Source organism: Meriones unguiculatus, chromosome 3 (assembly GCF_030254825.1).
Source record: "Meriones unguiculatus strain TT.TT164.6M chromosome 3, Bangor_MerUng_6.1, whole genome shotgun sequence".
Lineage (NCBI taxonomy): Eukaryota > Metazoa > Chordata > Mammalia > Rodentia > Muridae > Meriones > Meriones unguiculatus.
This window is the reverse complement of record NC_083351.1, coordinates 77,578,833-77,601,398: the sequence shown is the minus strand read 5'-3', so window position 1 is coordinate 77,601,398 and position 22,566 is coordinate 77,578,833. Positions and strand designations below refer to the sequence as shown.

At 42.3% G+C, this 22,566-nt stretch overlaps 1 protein-coding gene across 2 annotated transcripts in view; it reads left to right on the top strand.

The window, feature by feature from the left end:
• Nhsl1 (NHS like 1) overlaps positions 1-22,566 on the top strand; it is a 215,289-nt gene that overhangs the window by 58,108 nt on the left and 134,615 nt on the right. The window lies entirely within an intron of this gene.

The following is a 22,566-nucleotide window of genomic DNA, read 5'->3' as shown; positions in this document are numbered from 1 at the left end:
CAGTGTGACTTCTACCACATCACAGCAGTTTTTTTTAGACTAAACAGACTTTTCAGTAAGCGATGCTCATATGATTAGGGCTATCTATAGCCAGAAAATGAATCATCACCTAAGCCTTGTACCTTAAATGAAAATTACCTCAAAAATGTCTACAGACTTAAGTGTAATGTAAACTAGGAGTGAATCTAGGCAAAGATTTTTAGGATGTTCTATAATTGATGTGAGAATATAATCTAATTGAAAAGCAGGAGAAAGACATGCGGAGCTGTTTCTCTGTGGAAGATATGCTGATGAGGCATGTGAAATAGTGTTTATTTTGCCCTTGACATCATGAGAATGAAGTTACAATGAGCTGCTGTGGCTCACGGATGATGTGCTCTAAAAGCTGCCTGTGAGCACTGAGAGGCCAGGCCATTCCTACTTTTTGATCTAACAATCTGGAAAATAGTTAAGCATTTTTACTTAAAATTGACAGTGAACTTGTGCGATCCAGAAGTTGTGTTCTCTCCATTGCGGCGATGAAAACGTGTATATGACATTCATAGCAGCATAGTGTGTGATTTCCTCTAATTGCCAGACTAGGGAAAACACCCAAATGTCCTTCTGTGTTTGAACAAATTTTGTCTCATTCACATCCAGAATAATTAATACTCACTAATAAAAAAGTACAAAGGGTGATGCATGAAACACCTTGGAGGAACCCTAAGGAAAAAATGCTAGTTGAAGGGGAAAGCCAGTCTCCAAAGAAACTGTACCTTGTAATTCTATTTGTATGACCTTGTTGGAGTAACATAATTACAGGGGTAGAGGTGAGGTTAGGTTGTGGGAAACTTGGGATGGGATATAAAGGGCTAACATGAAGGAGTCATGCGTTGATTTTGCGTTGATTTTGGTGGTGGTTCCAAAAATGATGGAATGAAACTACACACAAACACAAGCATGCATGCACATGCGCGCGCGCGTGCGCACACACACACACACACACACACACACACACACACACACACATGCATCATTGGTAAACTGAACAAAAAGTATGAATTGCACCATTGCCAATTTTCTGATTTTGCTTTATACTCTGGTTAAGTTGTGATCTTCAGGAGAGGCTAAATGAAACATGCATGGGGTTTCCCTGTCTATATTTTAAAGTCAATGATTTCTTTAAAAATTTAAAAATATTTTAATTATCTATTGGTGTGTGTGTGTGTGTGTGTGTGTGTGAGAGAGAGAGAGAGAGAGAGAGAGAGGCACCATGAGCACATACCTCACGTGTGGAAGTCGGAGGACAACTTTCAGGAGTTGGTTCTTTTCTTCGAGCTGTGGGTTCTGGCTGAACTCAGGTCATGTTTGCCTGGCAAGTGTCTTTACTAGTAGAGCCAACTTGATGGCCATTAACAATGATTTCAAAGAAACAAGATTTAAAAACAAACTTGCTATGTCTTCTTCTTTGTATTTTTTAAATCCTTAAGACTTAGGTATTGTCTTTAAATATATGCAGAGTGTATTTGTTTAGTCCTAAAAAAATGAAGATAGTGCTTTTCTATGAAAAAGTTATGCATTTATAGTTTCTTCCTTAACTCTCATTTTTGTTTTTGCCCTTAAAGACAAATGCCAGAGCTTCTGTGGTACTGCCGGATTTAAGAAGAAAGCGCTTGCACTTGACCATTAGTCGTTCTCTCTGGTTTGCCTGGGGTTGATTTTATGCAGTGGTCCTCCCTTAGGCTCCTGCCTGCCTGGCAGGTGCAGTGGAGCAATAGCAGTCCAGTCTCCTCTTGGTGCTGAAAGCACAACAGGAGGTTAAAGGGCTTCCAGTGGACCGTCAGGAATGTTGTCCATATCCTGAGTGATCTAGGGTGGTTTAGTTTAGGATTTGGTACGTAAGACCAGAGACCATAACTGAACAGACTCTTCAAATGACAATGGATGTGGTTGCTGTGTAGAGCAAGTTCCTTAAAAGTGAGGGGAGGAGTGCAATGCAAAGGTGCCCCGCAGGCAGGGGTGTGAGAGGCCTGAATTCCACCCTCAGGTCCAGGGAGAGTGGATACTCTGCAATCCTAGTAAGCATTCCTTTAGGAAAACATGTGGGTTAATGTGATTCAAAGTGGCTGATTCTGTATTTTTTCCTCACATTTAAGTTGGATTCTATTTTATATAGTTTTTCCTTAAAAAGTGTGCAAGCATAGAACCAAAAACAACAACAAAACCAAACTAGATGAAAAGAAACCAAAACAAACAACAAAGCCCTTTGTCTTCTACTGTACCCTGTGAATGTAGAAGACGGTAATGACTGAAGAATGCAGCCCTTTCCAAGTAGATTTGTAGCCTGATGCCCAGTAATGCATTCAGACACATTGTATCGGAATATTATGTGTCCATTTTTGAGTGACAACTTTTCAGAATATTTTGAAATACTGGAGGCTAGTTTTCTTTAAAACATGATCTTCCTGGGGCTGGAGAGATGGCTCAGAGGTTAAGAGTACTGGCTGCTCTTCCAAAGGTCCTGAGTTCAATTCCCAGCAACCACATGTTGGCTCAAAATCATCCATAATAAGATCTAGTGCCCTCTTCTGGCCTGAAGGAACTGCATGCAGGCAGAATACTGTATAAATAATAAATAAATAAGGTAAAAGAAAAGAAAACAAAACATGACTTTCCTTTTCACAGATTGAAGCTTTTGATCCTTATAATTACCAAACATTAAGTTTTAATGTGGATATTAGGAGCTATATGTCTACACCCTGTTTACTAATATCAAGGTAAGAAAAATTTAAGTAAAATTTTATTTTAAAGAGTACCAAATGATATTTTTAGACTTCATTTACAGTGCTATGTTACACTAATGGTTTAAGCTCAGTAGAGTAAGACTTGCAGTTGGGTTTACTTAGAAATACTTATTTCTGCATAATATCTATTTATGTACTGTTTACCAAGGGAGTCCGGTTAGCTCAAGTTAGTCTTTAAACTTGGGATCTCTTTGTTTCAGACTGCTTGCTAAATGCTGGAATTTCGGGCGTTTGCCATCACATTCAGAGGTCCAGTTTCCCCTGTCTTCCTTCCCTCCCTCCCTCTTTCTTCTCTCTCTCCCCATTACTCACTCCTCTCCTCATTCCCTTCCTATGCCCCTCTCTCAATGTAAATGTGGGACTGGAGAGAGTGCAGTGGCCAAAAACCCTGTCTGTTCTTACAGAGGACCTGGATTCAATTTCCAACAATTCAATTTCCATCCAATTTCCACCCAAATGGTCTTTCACAAATGTCCATAATTTTAGTTCCAGGTGATCCACCCCTCACCCTTTTTTGACCTCTGAGGGCAATGTACATTGGAACAAAACACTCACACATAAAATAAAAACAGGGGCAGGTGAGATGGATCAGTGGGTAAAGGTATTTGCTTCCAGGCTTAGTGGCTTGAGTTCAATACCCTGAGACCTATGTAGTTGGAAGAGAGAGTCAACTCCCTTAAGTTGTCCTCTGACCTCTACTCATGCACCTTAACACACGTGCATACACATAATAAATAAGTGTAATTTAAAATAAACAAATAAATAGTTAAAAACAGTTTGAAAGTTCTTTATTTTTTGTTACTCTGCAACCAAGAGCCGGGTAAGCCTGTGTAGCGCTGAATAGATAGGTCATCTCTTGCTGTAGGCATTGCTTGCTTTAACGGGAAGAAAGCGGCCTCAACCTCAGCTGCTCTGTGCTCTATTGCTTCATTTTACTTTGCTCTTCTGAGTATCCTGAATTCTCTTGGCAACTACTGATGGGAAAGTAAGTCTTGCAGGTGGCACTGGAAATTTACTTTCTGGTCCCTTCTACAGCTACTAACCTGACCCAACCAGAAGCCTTCCCTTGAGATCAGATTGGACCCAGCTGAACGTTTGTCATTTGATAATCTCAAAGCATTCAGTGAGAAACTAGAGGTTTCTCAAGTATCTAGGTTACACAGTTGGGTAGATAAGCCAATTCTAATTTTCCTGCTACCATGATTCCTGACTATATTAGAGAAGAAAGCATAAGTGTAGATTAACACAAAATACTCTGTTGTTTAGAATTTGTCTTAAAAACCATGAACATACCTCATAGTGTTTTCTGAGGCCATACTCCATGCTGGTGTGAAATAGTGGCTGAAGTTGGTCACAGACTCGAGGTTACTTACTAATGGTCCAAGAGGGAATCGGAGGAAAAACCAGGCCTTAGATTCCTTCTTTACAATCGAGTGGTTGAGAGCACAGGAGTGACCTGAATTAAAAAGAAATGTGTATCCAGTCATTGACTGTAATTTCACCTTCGCTATGTTGCAAGGAGTGCAGGTGCTATTCAGTCACCTTACTACAGAGAGGGAAGAGAGAACAGGCATCACTTTTGTCTGGTTGGCAGATCGTTCCTGTGAGAGAGGGCCCATGTCCTTTTTCTTTTCTTCTCTTTTTTTTTTCCTTGAAGCACTTCAGAGAAGTTTTAGGAACATAGAAGATAATTCACACACATCAGCCACTGCGAATTTTCAGCAAGATTTGGACTGATGAGGACAGGCTGATGGGCGCTCCTGAGCTATGAGTAACTTTTAGGTTAGTGCATCTCATCCATCTCTTCTATTCCGAATTGGAATGAGTGGTTAAAAAGAGAAATGCAGATGTTTCATCAGTGTTGGGGATCAAACCCAGGGCTCTATGATCGCTAGGCAAGTCCTCCACCTCTGAGCCGCACAGCAGCCTCTGAAACGGGGATTTCCTGGGGGATGTAACACGTCTGTGCCTACAACTTAGCACCCGTAATCTCAGTGCCTTCACTCTAAGGTGAGGAAAAGTTAAAGGCAAGTTCTTTATAGTTTTCATATTCATTGTTCAGACAAAACCATATGATTAGAAAGTGTAATCAGTCCTTTAGGGACTCGCAAGGACATGTAATTAGCACAGTGAGAACACTGTGAGCCATGCCACAGTCAGTGATGCAGTTTTCACAAGTAATGAAAGTGCCTGATAAAATGCTAAACTTGGATACTAAAATTATTTTTGTAGTCAGTGTATTCCAGGATATTGTTTTTTTTTGTTGTTCACAATGCTTTTTTTTTAAAAAAACAAAAATGTAGTAATATGAAAACTGTTGAAAAAATTTATGTATATATGTATTTGCGTGCAGTGTGTGTGTGTAGATGCATTGCATTCATGTGTGCGTCTCTTTGTGTGTGTGAGTTGGGGAAGCAGAAGGCAACCTTGGGTGTTGTTCCTCAGGTGCTGTCCACTTTGGTTTTTAAGACACGGTCACCCACTGGCCTTGAGCTTGCTGTGTAGCCTGAGTTGGCTGGCCTGTGCACCCCGGAGATTTTTATGTTTCTGCCTTTCCGGTACTGGGAGTACAAGGTTACAGCACAATACCTGACTTATTATGTAATTCTGGGGATCAAATTCATGTCTTCTGGCACATTGCTGACTGAGTTATCACCCAGCCCCTAACTTAGCAACAATAATCTCTATTATAAGATGTCTAGAATCCAGGTTGCCTGGCTGCTGATTATCACCTGATCATCGTAAGAACCCCAAGTGGTCCACACTTTTATAGGATGCCCACCAGGGAGGGACATCACTCCTGAGAACTTGTGTTCCTATCTTACTACATTGTGGCAAGTTGCATTTTAGAAATGAGAGCTTTGTCTTACCTTCTGGTTTCTTCTGAGCTCATGGGGAAGAGTAGGGTGGTGAAAGGGAAAAGATTGCATGCTGGGAATTTGGACAACATCTTTAGGGAGTGCTTTGAAGGTGATTTTTGCTTTAATTCATGAATACAAAGATACTCTGAGGCAAGGTTAAGAACTTGCTTGTCCCTTTTCAGTTCATTTGTGTGACCCTTGTTTCCCGTAGTCTGTAGGTCGTTATTGGGATTTCTTTTAGGGACACCTGACTGTTCAATATTAGTGAGTGTGCAGCTTGGCAAACATCAAGTTTTGGCCATCACAGAGGATTCGCTCATGGAGAGTCACTGGGTGGCTCAGTGACTTACCTGCATGTTAGGGATTAATGTATACCAGCCAAGGTGGGACAGAAATGGCCTAACAGTGATTTGGCTTAATATCCCAAATAATATTGTGTTGCATTTCAAAGAATGTAATTCTGAATACACTCCCGTGGATGTAATTCTCTGCATGGCTTGTCCCCAATCCTACTACAAAACTTGGTTTGCTCAGGTAGTCTGCCTCTCGGGTCAGAGTACACTCTTAGGAACTTGGTGTTGAGAGGCAAGGGGAAGGGAAGGAGAGAGGGAGAAAAAGGATGACAGGCCCTCTTGTGGTGAGTAGCAGACTTGAGTGCTGGGATCACCAGTGTGTCAGGACACCTGACTCTTCTACATTGGTTCTGGGGATTGAACTCAGGTCCTTATGCTTGCAAAGCAAGTACTTTACCCACTGAATTATCTCCTATCCTTGGAAACTGTCTTATTTAAGCTTGATTAACTCTGTAAAGATTCTATCTCTGTAAAGATTCGGCTCCACGTCCCCTCTTTCTCTTCAGCTGGAGAGTATAGTTGAATTCATAAGAATTCTAGAAGTCTCCCATCCAGCTGTGTGGAGCATGGGTTGCAGGAGGATGCTCTGCAGAGAGAGAAACACACACATTTGATAGAGACATTCTTGACTTGTCGCTTCCAGTATTTCCTGGAGGTCAGTTGAGGTCAGTTGTGTGCCAGATCTTGAAGTCTGTGAGCTACTGTGTGGCCTTCCAGTATGTTTCCTTTGTCTAAACTTGTTGAAGCTGATGCTGTTATTTTTAGCCACCAAGGAATGCTGAAGGAGAATCAGATTAGGACAGATATTGTGTCTGCTGCTATCCTGTGGTTTGATGTCATCCTTGGTTAGATGGCCTTGAGGAGAGAAAGACACCCATTGTAATAGCATCACAAGGAGATTCAGGCCAGGATAGGATGGAGCCCATGGAGTTTTGGTCCCTCTCAAAATATCTATTACTACTGAAGTACCTTTCCTTTTGTGGTGGATGACACAGATTAAAGAGATTCAAGATGCAAGAGGGTAGAGCCTATATTGACTCTCAACTTTCTGTTGATGATAGCTGTTGAAAACCTCAGAAATGGCATTAATAAACCTAATGTGTGTTTATTCATGGGGATCTGAGTTGCAGAGTGTTTGCCTAACATATGGGAAGCCCTGGGTTTGGTCCCCAGCATCACATAAACTGGGTGTAGTGGTATAGCACTCTGGAGGTGGAGGCAGGAGGACCAGAAGCTCAAGGTAGGGTTGATGAGATTGTTCAGCAGATAAAAGCACTTGCTGCCAACCATGATGCAGTTGGATCTCTGGGACCCACATGCTGGAGGAGAGACCTGAGTCCTTCAAGTTGTCTTCTAATTCCTATGTGTGGAGGGGATACACACACACACACACACACACACACACACACACACACAGAGAGAGAGAGAGAGAGAGAAACAAACAAACAAATGGACTTTCTGAAAAAAAGCAAAACAAAAAATATTACAAATTAAAAACTTCAAAGTCATCTTTGACTATATAACAAGTTTCAGACCAGCCAGAAATATGTGAGACCCTGTCTCTAAAAACAATCAAAAAGTGACTTCAATAGAAGTTTTATTTTATGATCCCAAGGTGCTAATCCTGAAGACTTTAAATTGCCCCTAAGAGAGGTTTCCTGTGGGCTCAGGCAAGGCAGGATGAATTTGCTGCTGCTACTGCCTCTAGTGACTGTCCTAAAGGATTGTGTCTTTTGAAGCTTTGAGAGGGAGCCCTCTCTCCCAAGCCTCAGTTGAATGTGGGTGAGAAATGGATGTGAATTTAAAACTTAACATAGCTTTGTTAACTTCCCAGGAACAGCTTTGCTGTTAATTGTGGCCAACAGCCTGGGATGTCTTTGTGGTACTGTGGATTCTTTCAAGGTCTTTGGTGATCTTGCCAAGTGGGATCACCCCTTTATAATTTTAATCATCTTAGTTTTGACTGTGTCACGACAGCTTGGCACCCCATTTCATCCATCAAAATCATATTTTGATTTGTTCACATAACCCTTTCAGCCTATTTTTAGATTTTAAAAGTGCTTTTCATGTACTGGATGGAACAGCTTTAATTTAAAAAATTATTTCCACATGACCCTGTGGGCCTCTCATTGTACTTTAACAATAGTGGAGCGGTTGCATTGTTTATTCTGACTGTCTAGTGCTGGTGGTCAAGGAATCTTAGATGCACAGCTGGGACAGCCTTAAGGGTGGCAATTTAAGCCCTTTATTATTACAGTTGCTGGCGCAAAGACCTCCAGGCTTATCCCACTGGCCAGCCAGGCAGAATCCAGATTCCCAGCCTTCTTCTTAAGCCTCCAAGGACTGTCTGTCTCTTCAGTACCAGACTGACCAGATTGCCTAACGGCATTCAGATCAGTACCAAGGAAATGCCTTTCCAGCCATGTTGTGTGAGACCTGCAAAGGAAATGATGCTTCATCTTGGATCCTTTTTCTTTATAGTTTCTGAAGATAAATTTATGACCCCCCCTTCTCTCTTCTCCTTAGATGTGAGGGAAAACGGTAGTGTTCAAAGAGAAGGAATCCAGAAAGACCACCATGCTAATAGTACAGAGGAGAAAGTTAGCTTATATTGGAGCTCCCTCTGCCTGTCCATCATTGTTTTCTTTCTTTATCCAGGGAAATTCATTTCCACAATTGCATTTATATGATGTCAACTGTAGCCTAAAAATACTAATGGAAAACTTCAATGAATTTTTCATTGCACACTGCTCAGTAGTGTGACATATTTGACTCTATGCCACTGCATTCTTGCTATGGCACAGGGATCCATTTGTCCATTTGTATCTACCCTTTATATACTACCCATCTGTCAACCACTTAGTAGCCACTTTGGTTATCAGTTTGATTGTTGTATATTGCTTGTATTTATTAAGCCACTTTTATTTTACTTAAGTGTGGCTCCCAAGTGCAAGAATATTGATGATGATATATAATAATGAAACTATAAAGTGATTCTCTTAAGTGAGGTGATAAAACAATATTTTAGAGAGAGGAGGAGAAAAAAGAACAGTCACTTCATGTATAACCTTCATTGCAGTATATTGCTTCATCTTTTACTGTATATTTTATGGTTGCTTCCTTATCACTTTTCATCTACTACTGGGCATCATTTATAAATTAAACTTTGCCATAGGTATAGAGCAATACATGGGTTCAGTACTGTCTGTGGTTTCAGCGAGCCACCGGCCATCCAGGAGGCTATCTGTGGAGGTTGAGGTTGAGTATAGTTCCTGTAACACACACACATGGAAATAGAGAGCCAGGAGCAGCCAAGAGCTTTACCAGACTCTGAGCCCCTCCCTTTGTCTCTTCTAATTAGGACACTTTCCCTCTTCCTAACAATCTCTCTGCTCTGCCCTGTCTTTGTGCTGGACCATTTTCACTCTTTATGTATATATAGTCATGTCTTGTGAGGATTAAAATGTCTGCACAGGAGAAAGTTTTTATATCTAGCCCAGTGCTTCCTGTTACGTTAAAACTGATTCTTAAAACTTTTAGTAGTTTTAAAATTTTAGCTATCCCTTCTTTTTGTGCTAGTTCAGTTTTTCTGACATATGCCGTGCCAAAAGTGTGCACATAAAATGGTTTAATTGTTTAGCAAGCAACTGGTTCCCAACCACAGCTAACTTACAAGACCTGCAGCAGCCTCTACCCCGTGTTGCACATTGCACAATAACGTTGGCTTCAGCTGTGGGCAGCTTTTTACGTGGTGAAGTTTTAACTTTCTAAGTTGACCTCCCAAGGCCCAAGAAATGTTGAGCTGCTAGGTGGGGCTTGGGTAGGGGACACTGAGAGTTAGCTCAGGTGTGAAGAGCAGCACCTAGTGGCAGCTGCTGTGTCAGACCAGGGTATGTACTGAGTAAGGGTTTATGATTTCTCTCTGAGGAAGGCCGCCTGTGACTGACAGCTTAGGGACTCATCACAACCTTTCCATGTAGCCCTGTCTTTGTTAGTGTCAGTGGGCTGAATTGCTGTACATGCCCTACTTTGTGTCTATTCTTTTGATCTTCGGGGAGAAACGGTTTCAGCTCTGGCTGTTCTTCCTTACAATTCTGAGCACTTGGCATTGGGCCCACACATCTGTAGAGTTAAAAGCTCCGGAGGTAACTCCTATACACAGCCACGCTTTAAAAATACCAACACATACTGGTGCGCTTGGATCAAAGAGTTCGGGGAAAATGCACCACAGCCCCACCTTGGTCGTCAGAACAGGTAAGTTGGGGTGTTGTTGCGCAGAGCCAGGGAGTGTGAGGAGTCCAGGGAAGCTGGCATTCGTGGTGAGAAAAGCTGTCAGAGACTTGGCTCTCGTCAGCTTCATTCTCCCAAATGCTTTCATAGAGTCACAGCTAGTGCTGAAATAGCCCTGAATGGAAATTTGATTGTTCTGTGCCATGAAAGACCAAACAAACGGGAAATTTAGAGAAGTCTTTTTTCTTAACCCCTTGCTTGCAGCACCTACTTCTTCCCTCCCCCATAATTAATGTGATCAAATAGTCCCCCTAGTCTCCCTCGTCTTTAGAAACTCATGGCATGATCAGCATATCAAAGTGTGGAAGGTCCTGCACTTGGAAGAGACCAGCAATCCTCACAAAACTTTGTCTGAGGTAAACAAAATTTATTTGCATAGGAAGAGATTTTTCTCCTTTGCTTACAGCAGAGCAGATTTCCCGTAATGCCAGTCTTGGGAGAAAATTGGCCAAGAAAACTGGCCAATTCACTTTTTGATTCAGTACTTTTCTGAAGGTTAATTCCCAAGAGCTGAGGCTCTGCTCAAAACCCCCTTTGAAGTTGGGCTGAATTAACAAATGGAAGTCTTGGCAGTTTACTAATTCATAACTGTAACCCCCTCCTTTCTTTGTGTTGCTAAATACTATGATCTGTGACCTGAAGGGAAGAACACTACCAACAAAAAGGCCTCGTGAAGTCTAATGTGTGGGAGCTGCGCCTCGAGCCTGTCTGCTGATGGAAAGGGCTGACTCATTTCTCATCTGCTAATGAAAGTGAGGTGGCTGTTTTACAGTAGGTTGAAAGGAAGTACTTTCTAGTGCTAAGGGTTGGAGTTCTTTTATTTTTAGCTTTAGCTAGCTGCTGATTTGAGTGTTGTGTGGGAAGGTCATAATTCTTGAGTGTGTAAGTATTCAGTATGACTGAGTTTGCACTATTGTGAATGAATGAATTCTATGTCACCAAGGACCACTTGGAACCCCAAGAGGAAGTGGAAGCATGACTCACAGATGTATACTTGGACTGTGTATCAAGGTGTGTGTGTGTGTGTGTGTGTGTGTGTGTTACTGTTTCCAAAGCCAAACCTGAAGCCTGGTTAGAGGAAAGAGCTGGGATTGCAATAATGAGAGGGCTCCTAGACTTCCAGTGCTACTAACCACCTCGGAGGACAATGGCCTAACACCTTCTGTGCATAGTATCAGGGGTGCATAAACTGTCAGGAGGAGTTCCATCTTCTTCAGGACTCAGCCAGTCTGAATGGCACTCACTTTTCTTGTGTAGAAGTTTGTTCTAAAGGCCTTCAGGTGAGATTCGTCTAGACATCTGGTACATGAAACTTCAGTTCTAAAAGCTGAACTGAGCTGCTTAAATAGAGGGATTGGCTAGGGAGGGCCACGGAGAAGAGAAGGAAGCAGGGCCCTTCCATTGAGAAGGGAAGTTTTGGTAACTGGCGAGCTGGGGCTTTGGCGCTTACTGAGTAGCATGCTGCTGTATGTTGGTGCTTTTGGAAAGGTTCATTATTGTCCATAGACGAAAGCTTTTCTCAAACTCTGAGAAAGAGGAAACAGCTCATTGCTATGTTGCTAAATACACTGTAGTCTATTTAGAAAACAACGTTCAGACCGGCTTATAAAATATATCCATATTTTCCTTAAAAACAGTTATTTGCCCACGTGCCCCCTTCCAATGCTTCACTCTGCCTGCATAGTTTTCATTAAGGGAGCCCTCAAGTCTGACAATTTCCATTCCGTTTTTTTCTTCCTCTTAGGTAGATTGACAGGTACTTAAAAAAATATCAGTACTAGGCCTATTTCCAAGTTGCCTATGTACTTAAAAAAAAAAAAGGTGGCAATCTGGTTTACTTCTGAAACAAAGTCTTGTATATCCCAGGCTGCGTCAACCAACAGTGACCTGATCTGTGTTTGCCTCCAGAAGTGCTGGGTTACAGGCATGCACCACCATGTCAGTATCGGTTCTGTTTAAGGTGCTGGGGACTCAAGAGGGCCCTGTGCATGGCACACAGGAACTCTATCAACTACACTGCTACCCAGCTTTCTTTGTTTAACCTTTTGAATAGAAGGTTACGCTGTTTTCTTAAAGTTTCTGTACAGATTTGTTTTAATTTCTTATGAGAATAATTATGCTAAAATGCTATCTGGGTATAAGACTGAATAATTAAATAGCTGAGATCAAGTTCAGTTAAACACTATTTGAAGGTTTGCATACTTTCATCACCTTTATCCATTCACCTTCAGCCTACAGTGTGGTATTAACTACTAGTGCTTTTACTCCTTGGAGATCTGGTACTAATAGTTTCCTACCTATTTCTTTGGGAGATTAACGTTCTGCAATTTCTCAAAAAGACGCATCTGAAAGTGGCAGTGATTTCCCGGAGTAGTTTTGTGTGGCTGATGCCTTTCCCACCAGGTGGCGCTATTGTTGTGCTTCACAGAAGCTGCTGTCAATGAATACAAATGTTGAAATCAAGGTCCAGCTCTTGCCTGATTTAAATATTTGTGACGTCTGCCATTCTGTGTTGTCTCAGCACATTTCTAAAAGAGGAAAGGAAAATACTGAAGTCTTTCTTCTCACCATATCCAATGAATTCCCGAAGTTAAAATTTGCTCATCATTGGAGACAGGGAAAGGGCTGATGCAAGAGACTGGGATCTAAGAAACCAAGCAAACTCAGGAACTTCTCTGTGATTGATTCCTGAGGATAGCCACATGGCAAGATCAGAAGTTATGCTTTCAGGAGGATAGGCGAGACTAGGCTCCGGCCTGGGGCCTTAGTTGTATGGGTGTGCTCTACAGGCAGAGTGTAGTGTGGGCTTTTGAAGCAAGGGTTGACAGGGTCTGAGAGCTGAACTGCTGTTCCTGAGTGCCAGCCTATGGGGAGCAGAAGTGGAGGGGTGTAGATGGCGCTTTCCTTAGGGGAAGAAAGGAGAACAGAGTCAAGACTCATGTTAACAGGAGCTATGGCTGTCCTCTAGAAGTCTGTCTCTTTGCAAGGTAACTGGAGACTAAAGAAGCAGAGTGAGCACGCACTGCAGGGATAGGGAAGTGGAGGCAGAGAGTGCACCAGTTATAGACAGATGCACACGGATGGGCGAGAGAGCTGGGCGGTGCTACGGGGACACGCCTGACAGGAGGGATCAGAGAGAAGTGAACGTGCAAATGACATCGAAGCTGTACAGTGGTGAGCAAATCTCTCATGCTTCCAGTAGGAGGTGGGACTGAGAGAGGGAAGTGGGGTGAAGTGAGCTTTTTATGTCAGTGCAGAGAGTGCCACAGGTCAGGTCGTTTGGCCAAACCTGAGGCCTCTTGTGTGTATGCGACTAGAAGGGAGGGATTGGTTAGTCCCCATTGAAGCACATACTTGTTCTTCACACAGATCATGGCTGGAAGGCAGCTCTTTATCTGTGGGCAGGCTGTTGAGTGTCCATCTCTGCTACATGCTGTCCAGGCAGTGCATGAGCCAACTCTCCCCATGTATGTCTGATAGACGCCAAGGAGGCTCTCAGGTTCTTCTTCAGAGGTCCCAAGCAGATGGAGCAGAGCTAGGAGTCTGTATCTGAGCACTCACAGAGGTCTCTTGGGACCAGGCCCAATTGTGAAGCACTGATTTTAAATGAAGCAATGCCTGCAATAATGCTCTTGCTTGTGTGTGTGTGCATGTGCGTGTGCGTGTGTGTGTGTGTATGTATGTGTTTTTCTCATTCCTCGGGAGCCGTTCACCTTGTGATTTTTCTTTTTCTCCTGAGGCAGGGTTTTCTACTGGCCTTGAGCTCACCAGAAGCCTGCGCTAAGCTAGTGAACCATTCCCATTTACCAGCCATTCCCGGGCTAGTGAATCCTGGGAATGGATCCTCCTGTCTTAAGCACATGCCATTTCCTCTCCTTTTTGTCCTGTCCTTTTCTGTTTTTAATTTCAAGTTGCTTTAATTTTATGTGTCTGGGTGTTTTGCCTGTTTGCATACCTGTGTAGCATTTTGCATGCCTGGTGTCTGCAGAGGCCAGAGGAATGCATTGCAACCCCCTGGAGCTGGAGTTACTGATGACTGTGAGGTACCTGTGGGTGTGGGGAATCAAACCTGGGTCCTCTGGAGGAATAGTCTGTGCTTTGGACCACTGAGCTTCTCTCTAGCTTCTGTTCTGTCCTTTATCCTTCATCCATGCTGTGCCCAAAGCACAGTAGAACTTCGCTGAGTTTTACCTGGCATGCTGCCAAAATGGATGGGTACTCGACTTCCTATTTTGTGAAGCATGCCCAGGTTTGAAGTTGAAGCCGTTTTTTTGTTTTGTTTTGTTTTGAATCGGTTCTTAGCTCGGTCCTGGGCAATGTTTGGATTTGAATACTATTTCCCAGTGCCTCCACCAGCTCTTTCACCGGTAGTGGCTTTTTTGCAGGTGGGTTGTAGTGTTTTGCCACATGCTGGTCACCTACAGCAAGACAAATCATGTTTTGACATGTGCTCCACATCTAAGACAGGATTTCAGACAAGATTTTTCAGTAGAATGAGGTAAAACTATAGAGGTAAAACGATATCTATCTTTTCTGATAGAGCCAACTGCTCTGAGCTGAATCTCTTACACATAATGCCACAGGTCTGGCAGAGTTAATTTTCTCTGAGGAACTTTTTTTTTTTCTTGTCCAGGTGTTAAACTTTAGTAAGAATATGTTTTAAGGGATCACTTTTCTGTGTTAACCTCAGAATTTTTTTTAATGCCATATGTCTGCTCTATGGATAGATGTTTCTGGTGGCTCAAGGCAGCGGGAGGGAGCATTCAGGTTCCATGCTGTCGGAAAGGCGTGATCTTGGAAAATGGCTGTTTAGCCTTGTTGTTGGTGTTACTTTTACCTGTGTCAGGCTGTGGGTCTCAGTTTTGCCAGGAAGCGACAATTTCTAACAGTGTAACTGAGCACCTGCTTGGTGCTGGGCCCCACCGGAGTAAAGGGCTTAGATGGAAGACATCTGTGCAGCAGGTGACCACACGGGGGCTGTTTCCTCGTTTGTAGCAGAGGGAGCAGGTCATCTCTGCGGTCCTGGTCTCAAGCTTCTGTTACTGAAATGTACTATGAAGTACAGGGTTTCATTTTCATGGTGACAGTTGGAGGCACCATCCGCTTCCTTCTGGGTGTCTCTAAGTGGTCAGACTCAGGGCCCTATTGACATTGGTGAGGTGTCCTGGAAGCCCCTTTGGAGGTAGCTTCCATATTTTGTATTGCTTTGCAACTTTTCCCCTCTTTTTGTCTGGGTTTTTGTTTTTATTGAGAGGGAGGAAACTTGCATAGGCTGGGCAACTGTGCTACCACTGAACTACATTGCCAGCCCCTACGTTTGGTGCATCTAAGACAGTTTTAAATATTAAAATTAGAAACGTGGCAGCCATTTTTTACTCTTTTGTCTTTGCATATAACATTTGGAACAGACGTAGCATCTAGGCTGACAGCTGCACCTGTAACAAAAGTGACGTTGTTTGTTTGTTTAAGCAGACTGATCTTAAATGGGGATGAGGAATGTACTTTGCACAGCCCAGGAAGAGAAGTGCTTTGAAAACAGCAGTGCCGAGCAAAAATAAACTCCAAGCACATGATCTACTGAACAAGAATCCTTCGTAAAACATGGCCCTAACATTCTACATGGTTAAGAATCTAGGAACAAATACATTTCAGTGAGGTCCTGCCCAGCTGTGTTGCAGTGCCAGACTGTCTGACGTAGAGCCTTGCTGCCCTAGGCACTCACAATCATCTTGTCTGTCTGCATCCCTCTCCCACCTTTATTAGACAACTGGACAAACACTGGATTACACTATTGATTTCTTTCCTGGGAGGCCATAGCCTCGTCAAGAAAGTCACATTTTGGTCTTTTCTAAGCCTTCAATGTAATCTAATTTTGTAGGGGAGGTCCCATCTGGCTTTGGCCAAATAATATACTTACATATTAATTTTTAAGTGACACTTAGTTGATTCTTGACTAATGTAATTTTCTCAAGTGACATCTGCCTGATGTGTAACACACGCTGCAATTGACTGTAACTGCCTTTGTGCTGAAACAGTATTTCAGTTATGAACAAATGATTCACTATGATTAACTTTGTTTTTGTTTTTTGTTTGTTTGTTTTAATATACCTTTAGCCAGGTGTGTTTTTCTTATCAACTGTGTTGCTTTAAAAAAAATTACCAGTAAAGCAAACTTTAACACCTGTTCAGAACATGCTGTGAGAGAAAGGGAGAGGAAAAAGCTTAACTTTGGAGTATTTTGCTATCATAATTACTATTATTGTTGTCAGTATTAGTTTTACATTTGTTTCCTTTTTTGAAACATGCTTTCATTTTGGCTGTGTGGCCCAGACTGGCCCCTAATTCATCACTATCCTTTTGCTTCAGCCTCCTGAGCTTTGGCCTCATAGGGATGTATACTTTTCCCTTTTCATTTGTTTATTTTTAAACCTGAGTTGGTGTTACCAGTTTAGGTAAGGTAAACTGGCACATGCCTTGGGAGGCAGAGGCAGGCAAACCTCTGAGTTTGAGGTCAGCCTGGCCTACAGAGTGAGTTCCAGGACCACCAGGGGTACACAGAGAAAAACCCTGTCATGAAAAAAACAAAACAAAAACAGAATCCCCCTCAAACTTGGTGGCTTAAAACAAGGAAGTGTGTGTTCTTTGCCAGTCCTGGAGGTCAAAGGCTGTGCTTTCTGTAGGGTCTCCAGCAAGCCCCAGCTCCTGGTTCTTTTACATCCAGAAGCAGCATCCAGGTAGAATCCCTTCAGCTTACCTTTATGCTTACCTGCTTTTTCCTCTTCTGTCTCTGTCTCTCTTTCTTACTTATGAGGAAAGGATGGATGAAGTTCCATTAAGAGCTCACCCAAAAGAACCCAGAATAATAGCTAATCTCATTTAAAAAAAAAGATTTATTTGTTTAACTTATTTCATGTGTATGTATGTGTGTGTGAGTGTATATATGTGTGGCATTGTGTGCAGGTGCCCACAGCGGCCAGAGGAGGGTGTTGGATCCTCTGGAACTGGGGTTATATAATCCAATCATAGGTGTGCACCTGCTCCCCATATAAGGTCACTCAGGCATTGCCCTCCTACTTGTACTACAAAAACAAACCTGTTCTGTTGCTTATTTTCTACCAAGTCATTGTTTTGCTACAGTATATGCTGGCCAAATTCAGGGGTGTGATAGCCAGTTCTTAGATTTTCAGGATTTTAGCAGCTGGTTGTAAATTATTGCCAGCTTAAAATTGACCTTGGTGGGAGTTTTTACACCATGGAAACTGGCAAATGCTGTAAAACAAGGCTTCTTTAATCCCCCAAATCCCACACCAGAGAGCTGCTTTACCAAAGCAGCACCCATGGATGAAATCTCTCTCACCACAAGAAACAGCCTGGAGTATTTCTCATCGAAATAAGCTCCCACGAGGCTTGTCTTCCCACCCTATTTTGCTGTTATGTTACAGGTAACTGTGAATGTTTGTGTGGTACAATAAGCATTATCCTCCTGAGCTAGCACCTATCTTTTGTATTTTACAGCCTGGCTCATTTCCTAGCATAGAATCCATACATATTTGAACTGATTCCTTTACCTGGCCTCTTTTCCACCTCTGGAGATGACTCACAATCTGATATAAACTGAGGCCTGGGTAGTTGCACTCCCAAATCACTGCTACTGTTGCTGAGATGAGCATGTGTTCTTGACTTGGAGTGGAAATGTGGTGAAAATGGGTTGAATTGAAAACAAGCCCTTGAAAAAACTAGCTTGACACAGTGTGCTGTGTAAGCCAAGGCAAATATAGTTAGAAAGCTAGAAAATGGAATGAATGCTTTGAGAGGTTGCTTTGGGTTGACTGAAAACTTTTTTTTTTTTTTTGTCATAAACATCTACTAGGAAAAAAAGCAAAACAAACAAACATCCTTTGATCTGACCAGTTAAGTTCATCTGACAAGTCCAGGGCCCCTGCCCGTCTCTTTGGAGAACCAAGGAGAGCGTGAAGCATGAAGCTGCTCTTTTGATTTTGGTTGCGTGTTCACTGCAACAATTAATGAGATCGATCACCCAATTATGAAATTTGGGTGATGAGAGCAAATATTTATGTCTGGACAAATTAAGATGGGCATGGAGTCTTTTGTAAAACTAGGCAGAATAATTTTGTGAGGCAGTGAGATTTTATTATTCACTCTTTAATTCAGATTATGTTTCTATTGCCAGCTTAGCTTTTGATTTTGGGGATCTGGTGATAAAGGATTGATTACCTTGAAGGTCTAATTATGTCCTTATCTTGACGCATAAGCTCAAAAAATGTACATGGAAGTGAATAGATGGCTCTATTGTTTACTCCTTCACAGCGCATCCCGTCCTCCGGGACATGTTGTCTCAGACATGGTCTGCGACAGTGCTATCATCTAGCTGCTTTTTGGAATTCAGAATTTCAGGTCCTTCCTTAAGTCTGAATCAGATTTTGTATTTTAATATGATCCCTTGTGATTTATGTGTTTAATAAGCCTTATAAAAAGCTGATTGAGTAGGCGGAAACATTAATAACTATAGCAGTCACTGCAGAGGCTGCTGGAAAGGTATCAAGAGCAATGAAGTCAACATTTTCAAAGACTGTTTAGAGTTTCATTTCAGAGTTTTACCTTTGACCCTTTTGCCTGAAAAATAGCAATAGCAACTCGGTTTAGGGAATTTTCTCTCCTGAACCCTTAGATGTGTCGTAACTGGGTGCAGACATCACCATTTTGGCTGTTGACTGCTTCACAAACTCTGATGGTACCCATGCGCTGTCACTCGGATAACCGCCTACTGTTGGCGATAATAACCGCCCACTGTTGGCGATAGTCCTTGCAGTGTGCTTCACTCAAGGGACCCAGGGGACCAATGCTGCTCTTGTATCAAGTGATCCCATGGGACCAGTGGGGTATCAGAGTTTCAAGGAGGCCTTTTGTGACTCACAGATGTGGAACGGTAGACAGATGTGTATGTTTATTCTCTTCACGTGAGAATATCACTCATTCATAGAGAGGAACAAATGGCTTCTAAAACCAAACCTTTAACTCAAGGTGGCACAGAAGTCATGATTTTCCTTCCTCAGCCCCTGGAGTGTTGGAGTTATAGATCTATAGGTCCCTGTTAGGCACTTGGCATTTTTATTTTAAGACAGTGTCTGTTGTAGGCCAAGGCTGGCCTCAAGCTCCCCACATAGCCAAGGACAACCTTGAGCTTCTGATCCTCCTTCCCTGTGTCTTCCAAGTGTTGGGAGTACAGATATGTGCCACCTCTCCCCACTCCCAGAGCCAATATTTCTTTCTTTTGAACATTGATTCAGTAGTAGGTGAGAGTTTGGGTGTGGTCAAGGGAGTAAGTAACATGACTTCGTTTCTGTGTTTTTGTTTTGTTTCTTAGATACAGTTGGGACTATCCCAGAACTTGGGAGGTATGGATAGGTAGATCAAGAGTTTAAGGTCAGTCTTGGCTACATAGGGAATTTGAGCCCAACCTGGACTACTTGAAACCCTGTCTCAACTAAACAAACACCAAACTAACCAAGCATAAAAAAAAAAAAATGCCAAACAACCCCATCTCCAAAGCCAACTAACATTATTGTGTGTTCAAATAACTGCACAGAAAGATTTCCACTTAACTCTGTCCTTAAATTATTCATAAGAAGTGACAGTTGGGAAATCTCTTCTGCCCTATCCAGAAGTAAAAGGTCTCTGAGGGCTGTCTGGAGATTTGGGTGGTAATGTGATAAGAGCTTGCAGTGCTCCCCTCCCCCATTTCAGCTGCCTACTGCTGTGTGTACCTCCCACCCCTTTGTCTGTTACCCTCCAGGGTGGCCAAGCCCACACTCAACACTATCTTCTGTTGGCCTCCTCTCTCCCCTTCTGGCTTCAACAGAGCAGATGAGGTATATGTGGAAATTAGAAATCGCTTAGAGGCCGAAAGAATTCCATGGCACTTGAAATGAGTTCCTACTCTTGGCTGGCATTTTACACAGATGGCAAGTAGGGTAATTTCATGCCTGATTAGTGGAGGGGTTTGTTTCATCGTATGTGCTGTCATGTTTAACAGTTTTTATTAAATGGAAAACTTTGATTTGACTACCTTCCATTTTAAGGATTCTGGTATCTGTTGATGGACGAAAAGCAAAAGGCTTCTGAATGCATCTGATCTACCCTATTGACTCTTGGTAGAAAATAAATCTCTTCAAATTCATGGGCATTGACTCAGGGAGATGGTTCCAGAACTTTCCCTCTCAATTTTTATAGATAACTTTTATTTATTATTTAGGTTATTCCTGAAACAATACATTTTCTTCTAGTATTGTTAGTAGTGATTGGTAAGTGATCCAAACGGGCCAAGACTTAATATAAAAGAGGCAGTTGGTCCATCCTGGCATTACTATCCAGTTGTTCTGACCTTTGGGCTTCAGTCACACAAGTAAAGGACAAGGTACTAGTGGGAGGCAGCTATCACAAAGCCCTTGTAATAAAGCAACACATTTCATTTTGCAAGGCCTCACAGACTCCTGCTAAACATATAATTTCAGCAAGCTTGTTTATCTGCTTTCCTGGTGCCTGAAGCACAGCCGTGGCAGAGTGGTAGGAGGGAGCAGTGTTGGCCCACGTGATGACAGCAGAAGTTGCAGAGTAACAGCTTGGTGGCAGGAGGGGATATGGGAAAACCCAGCACAGGGGGAGTGGGAGCAAATCTGTTCAGCAGGTCTGTTTAAAAGCTCTGAGAGGGGTGTACTCTCATAGCTTTTCATGGGAAAACATGGCTAAATTACAAGCTTTTGCAATTTTGAAGGTTCTGACTGAAGTTATTTAAGAAAACCAATGATACTGTAACGGTTGGGCTACTCCTCAATAGCAATATTATAAAGATTTTGGCATGATATGTGAGGCTTACCCATGTACATAGTACCCATGGCCCTGGGTTGGTTAAGGTGTGTGGTCTTCGTAGTTGCTAAATGAATGTGGTTTAAATGAGTGTAGTAACCTCTGAGGCAGCTCACTGAGGCGCCTCTCAGGTAACTGGAACCCACATAGAGCATAAATAAAGCTGTATTCACTGTGCTGAACCATTGTATTCATTGTATTCACTGTAGCAAGTTTAATCCAGTTATTAAATTACTTAATGTATGTGATTTTATTTTTGTTTTAGCAATTATTCAACCATGTAGGCCAGTGGTTCTCAGACTTCCTAATGCTTTGACACTTTAACATTAACATAGTTCTTCATGTTGTGGTGACCCCTAGCCATAAAATTATTTTGTTGCTTCTCTATAATTATATAATTTTGCTACTGTTATGAATCATAATATAAATATCTGATATGTGACCCCCCCCACAAAGACCCATAAGAGGAGAACTACTTACTGATCTAGGCCATCAAATAGACATTATATGGAGGATTGTTTAATCACTTCTGTTCTGTGGTTTGTAGGAACAGTTTTGTTAGTTTGCCTACATTTAGGGTAAAATTAATTTTTCAAGTAATTTCAGTTGTCGATATAAATGATTTTAAGGGAGAGTTCTGAGTCTTGGCTCTGATACACCAATTATTCGTCTTAGTTGCTTGAAGTGAGTTTTCTTCTTGCCCTCCATTGGCTTCTTGGTAGATGTATGCCAGGCGGGGAATATGTGAGTTGCACACACTGGTTATTGGACTGGGCACACCAGAACCGCACGTGCTCCAAGAGGACTGTTGAAGAGGTGCAGCTGCTCTTCTGGTGCATTGGGGACTGCAAGGGCTTTATTGTGAAGCTTAGATAGCTTTGAGTTACAAATGCAGCATGTGTGAGATGTAGACGGCCAGTTGGAAGGACTTGTGCTCGTTGTTTGGGGTCTGTGCATTCTTAGGGGGCAGAGGTATGTACTGGAGAACGGTCCCATGAAGCTCTGTAAGGCTAAAAGCACTCTGGACTCTTAAACATTTTTTTCTGAAGTGATTTTAAAAATTCCTTATCTTATTTTTACTTCTTCTTGTTTTCTGAAGACAGTATGCCACATACATATAATGTTGGCTGCTGCACACAGAGTGGAAGATGACCTTGAAGTTTTTCATTATCCAGTGGGTGTGCACCACTGTGCCTGACAGTTATATCACTTCTGCACTTGTAATAATGGTCAACATGGATAAATCATTGAAAACTAAGCTAAGGCAGGCCCAACACACCCAGTAGACATGCACCTTTGACCCATGGTGCCTGCTATAATCCTTTCGTCCCTGACCACTGCTCTGGCCACGGGCTTGAGTTTCCCTAGGGATTTAAGCCCTGAGGTCTCTTGAGA